Here is a 5,864-nt window from a genome sequence, read left to right on the forward strand (position 1 = left end):
CATAACGGCTGCACCAGTCTGCATTCCCACCAACAGTGGATGAGGGTTCCTTTTTCTCCACAGCCTCTCCAACACTTGTTACTATTTGTCTTGTTGATGATAGCCATTCTGACTGGGGTGAGGTGATATCTCATTGTGGTTTTGATTTGCATTTCTCTGATGATTAGTGATGTTGAGCATTTTTTCATATGTCTATTTGCCATTTGTATGTCCTCTTTGGAGAAATGTCTCTTCAAGTCCTCTGCCCATTTTTCAATTGGGTTGTTTGTTTTGTTGTTGAGTTGCATGAGTTCCTTGTATATTCTGGATATTAGCCCCTTATCGGAGGCACTGTTTGCAAAAATCTTCTCCCATTCAGTTGGTGGCCTCTTTATTTTGTCAATGGTTTCTTTTGCTGTGCAGAAGCTTTTAAGTTTCATATAGTCCCATTCGTTTATTTTAGCTTTTACTTCCATTGCCTTTGGAGTCAAATTCATAAAATGCTCTTTGAACCCAAGGTCCATAAGTTTAGTACCTATGTTTTCTTCTATGCAGTTTATTGTGTCAGGTCTTATGCTTAAGTCTTTGATCCATTTTGAATTAACTTTGGTACATGGTGACAAATAGCAGTCCAGTTTCATTCTTTTGCACTATCCAATTCTCCCAGCACCATTTATTGAAGAGGCTGTCTTTGCTCCATTGTATGTTTTTAGCTTCTTTGTCAAAAATTATCTGTCCATATTTATGTGGTTTTATTTCTGGGTTCTCAATTCTATTCCATTGGTCTATGTGTCTGTTTTTCTGCCAATACCATGCTGTTTTGATTATTGTAGCCCTGTAGTACAAGCTAAAGTCAGGGAGTGTGATACCTCCAGTATTGTTCTTTTTTCTTAAGATTTCTTTGGCTATTCAGGATCTTTTGTGGTTCCAAACAAATTTGATGATTTTTCGTTCTATTTCTTTAAAAAATGCCATTGGGATTTTGATGAGGATTGCATTAAATCTGTACATTGCTTTGGGTAATATGGCCATTTTAACTATGTTGATTCTTCCAATCCATGAGCATAGAATGTCTTTTCATTTTTGTGTCTTCTTCAATTTCTTTTAAAAATGTCTTGTAGTTTTCAGCATATAGGTCTTTCACCTCCTTGGTTAAGTTTATTCCTAGGTATTTTATTCTTTTTGCTGCTATTCCAAAAGGAATTTTTTTTTTAAATTTCTTTTTCTGAGATTTCATTGTTAGTATAGAGGAAGGCAATGGACTTTTGTATGTTGATTTTGTAGCCGCAACTTTACTGTATTAGTTGATTGTTTCTAACAGTTTTTTGGTGGAGTCTTAAGAGTTTTCTATATACAGCATCGTGACATCTGAAAAGAGTGACAATTTAGCTTCCTCATTCCCATTTGGATGCCTTTTATTTCTTTCTCTTGCCTGATTGCTCTGGCAAGGACTTCTAACAATATATTGAAAAGCAGAGGTGATAGGGGACAGACGTGTCATGTTCTTCAATGTAGAGCAGAGGACTTCACTTTTCACCGTTAATAATGAGATTAGCTGAGGGTTTGTCATATATGGCCTTTATTATGTTAAGGTGTTTTCCTTCTATGGCTATTTTATTAAGTGTTTTAATCATAAATGGATGTTACATCTTGTCAGATACTTTTTCTACAGCAATTGATATAATCATATGATTTCTGTCCTTTATTTTGTTTATGTGATGTATCACACTGATGGATTTCCGGATGTTGAACCATACTTGTGTCCCTGGGATGAACCCCACTTGGTCGTGATGAATAATCTTTTTAACGCATTGTTGCATTCGACTTGCTAGAATTTTGTTTAGGATTTTGCATCTGTATTCATCAGAGATATTGGTCTGTAGTTCTCTTTTTTTGTGTTGTTCCTGCCAGGTTTTGGTATCAGGGTAATGGCATCATAAAATGAGTTAAGGAGTACTGTCTCTTCTTCAATTTTTGGAAGAGTTTGAGCAGGACTGGTATTGGATTCTCTTTGAAGGTTTGGTAGAATTCACTAGTGAAGCCATCTGGTCCCGGACTTTTGCTTTTGGGAAGGTTTTGGATAACTGATTCAATTTTGTTACTGGTGATCGGTCTGTTTAGATTTTCTAGTTCTTCATGGTTCAGCCTAGGAAAGCTATATGTTTCTAAGAACGTGTCCATTTCTTCTAGGTTTTTGAATTTGGTGGCATATAGTCCTTCATAGTATTCTTGGATGATTCTTTGTATTTCTGTGGTGTCCGTGATAACTTCCCCTTTTTCATTTTTGATTTTGTTTAATTAGTGTCTTCTCTCTTTTTATCTTAGTGAGTCTAGCCAAGGGTTTGTCAATTTTGTTAATCTTTTCAAAGAACCAGCTCTTTGTCACATTAGGTTTTTTCTGTTGTCTTTTTGTTCTCTATTTCACTTAGTTGTACTCTGATTTTTGTTATTTCCTTTCTTCTGCTGACCTTGGGTTTCACTTGTTCTTCTTTTTCTAGTTCTTTAAGGTGTAACATGAGGTTATTTATTTGGGATTTTTCTTGTTTCTTGAGATAGGCCTGTAATGATATAAATTTCCCTCTTAAAACTGCTTTCGCTGCATCCCCAAAAATTTTGTAGGATGTATTTTCATTGTCATTTGTTTCTATGTATCTTTTGATCTCTCCTCTAATTTCTTCTTTGACCCAGTCGTTCTTTAAAAGTATGTTGTTTAATCTCCATGTGTTTGTGTTTTTTCCTGCTTTCTTTTTGCAGTTGATATCCAGTTTCAAAGCCTTGTGATCGGAGCATATGCTTGGTATGATTTCAATCCTCTTAAATTTGCTGAGGTTAGTTTTATGTTCCAATATATGGTCTATCCTTGAGAATGTACACTAGAAGAAAACGTATAGTCTGATGTTTTAGGATGAAGTGCTCTGTAAACATCAATTATGTCCATTTTATCTAATGTGTCATTTAGGGCTGCTATTTTGTTATTTATTTTCTCTTTGGATGATCTATCCATAGCTGTCAATGATGTATTTAAGTCCCTTAGTATAATTGTGTTTTGATCAATTTCTCCCTTTAGTTCTGTTAGTAGTTGGTTGGTATATTTCAGTGCTCCCTGATTGGGGGCATAAATATTGATTGTTATGTCTTCTTGTTTTATAGTCCCCTTTACCGTGATGAAGTGTCCATCTTTGTCTCTTGCTATCTTTTTCAACCTGAAGTCTGTTTCATCTGATATCATTATGGCTACACCTGATTTTCTCTGGGAACCATTTGCCTGGAGCGTCAGTTTTCACCCTTTCACTTTGTCTATGCCTGTCCTTGTAGCTGGGATGTGTCTCTTTAAGACAGCACATGGTTGGGTTTAGTTTTTTGATCCAATCTGCTACTCTGCGCCTTTTTATTGGTGAGTTCAGTCCATTTACATTTAGGGTGATTATTGATATGTGAGGATTTCCTGTCATTCTATCTTTAGTTTTCTGGTAAGGCTGTGTCTCCATTGTTTCTTTGCCTTCTTGTTGTTGTCTATTATTTCTGTGTGGTGGTATTCTATGATGTTTCCCTCTGTTTCTTCTTTTATTACAGTATATATTTCAGTTCTGGATTTTTTTTTGAGTGGTTACCCTTAAGTTTATGTAAAAGAAAGTTTGATATTTAGAGTATTCCATTTTCTTCAGCATTCTTACTTTCTCCATTCCCATATTCCGGTTCAGGCCTTAGTCTCCCTCTTTTTATGTTTTGGTTGCCACAAATTGTCCCTGTTGATGGTGATCGAATAGCCTCCTTTAGTATTTCTTGTAGTGCAGGTTGTGTATTAGAAAATTCCCTCAGCTTCTGTATGTCTGGAAAGGTCTTTATTCCTCCTTCATATCTAAAGGATATCTTTGCTGGATATATTATTCTTGGCTCATAATTTCTCTCTTTCAATAGTTTGAATATTTGGTTCCACTCCCTCCTGGCTTGTAGAGTTTCTGCTGAAAAATCTGATGATAATCTAATGGGCTTTCCTTTGTAGGTTACCGTCTTCTTTTCCCTGGCTGCCTTGAGGATTCTTTTTTTGTCATTGATTTTAGACAGCTTCAATACAATGTGCCTTGGAGAGGCCTGTTGGGATTGAGGTAATTAGGTGTTCTATTTGCTTCTTGGATTCGAGGATCCAGTTCTGTCCACAAGTTTGGGAAGTTCTCATCGACGATTTGTTTGAATATATTCTCTGTTCCCTTCTCTCTTTCTTCTCCTTCTGGTATGCCCATTATTCTTATATTGCTCTTTCTGATGGAGTCAGAAAGTTCTTGTAGAGTTCTTTCATTTCTTTGAAGTCTCAAGTCTCTTTCTTCTTCCATCTGTGTAATTTCCCGGTTTCTGTGTTCGATGTCACTGATTTTTTCTTCCATCTGTTCAACTCTACTTCCTAAGCTGGCAATTTCATTCTTAATTTCTTCAATTGAGTTCTTAATCGCTAGAAATTCTATTTGGTTCTTTTTAAAAATTTCAGTTAATTTTTTAAAATGCTCATGTTCTTTGATTGTGTATACTGCCTTTGTGTATTTTCTTGCATCTCGTTGAGATTTTCCAGAACTGCAATCTTGAATTCTCTGTCATTTAAGTCGCATATTTCCATACCTTTAACTGCATTTACTGGAGATTTTTCACTTTCTTTCTGAGCTGTCTTGTTGCCTTGGTTATTTATGGCGATTAGTGATTTATCATTTCTCTTCCTAGACATCTACAGGAATGGGTCATGCAACAGGTTGATAGGAAGTTGTCTTTCTTTTGTTTTCTAGTACATGTTGGTTGAATGTTTTATTTTGTCTCCGACTGCAATCCTTTTTTCTCTCTCACACTGTAGTGTTATGTTTTCTCTGCACTATTCCATCTTCTGAAACAATGGGGGGGAATTCTCTGGAAGGCGGGCTTCTCCTCTGTTAACAGTTCACCTGGTTATAGGGTGCTGCTTCCCTGTGGGGATGCGGAGAGCTTTTGAAGTTCCAATGCTCTTCCTGCACCAGATTCAGAGCCCATGTTTTTCATCAGTTCTGCATACTCCTGCAGGGATCTGCCTATATAGGTGGGGACAGGGGCGGGGTGAATTGTGAGAGGTGGCCCAGAATAATGGAGGCGACCACCACCATAGCCAGTCCTGCTTCCACATCTCCCTCCACTTTGCTGGAACTAGTTGGGCTGCGAATCTGTGTCTGTGAACCACAGTTCTGAGAACTGCAAATATTCTGTTCTTTTGATCTGACAGTGCTACTGTTCAGCTTCTAGCACTGGGCAGGCGGGGGCAGGGCGAGATCTGGGAGGGTAAGAATTGGGCGGCTAGTCTCAGTGCCTAAAGCTTCTGTTCTGTGCTGCAGAGAGTGCTTAAAACTCTGTTTTCAGCCTTCTTCCCTCAGTGTTTGCTCCAAGGTCTCTGCTGTGAACGTTGGGTTCAGCCGTGTTATATGCTGTCCCCAGAGCCCTGTGGGCCATAAGTGGAGCCCTAGCAGTCTAAGTTCTTCCCTCTCCAGCAGCTGTGGTAGTTTCGGGATGCAGGAAGCTCAGAGCACTTAGCTAGGTCTGTGTCCTGCGCTTGCGCTGCTCCGTCTCCGCCCTTCTCCCTTCCCTCTTTCCCTGCTCTCACAATTTGCTCACCTTTAAGTGAATTCAGTAGTGAGCCTCTTTGTGTTGCCTGTCTGCTGTGCAGGGAGTCCTTTGTGGAGTTATAGCTGTTTAATGTCTTGTAAATTCCAGGGTAGGTTTCCTGAAGCTCACCACACGCTGCCATTTTGATGACGTCTGTTGCAAGTTTTCATGTGCTGTCGCGAGAATGTCTGAGCTTGAATTACAGCAATGAACAACTGTTTAAATTCTTGTTAAACTTGGTAAGAGTGGAAGGGAAATTAGGGTCATGTTAG

This window comes from Rhinolophus sinicus, chromosome X (assembly GCF_036562045.2).
Source record: "Rhinolophus sinicus isolate RSC01 chromosome X, ASM3656204v1, whole genome shotgun sequence".
Classification (NCBI taxonomy): Eukaryota; Metazoa; Chordata; class Mammalia; order Chiroptera; family Rhinolophidae; genus Rhinolophus; species Rhinolophus sinicus.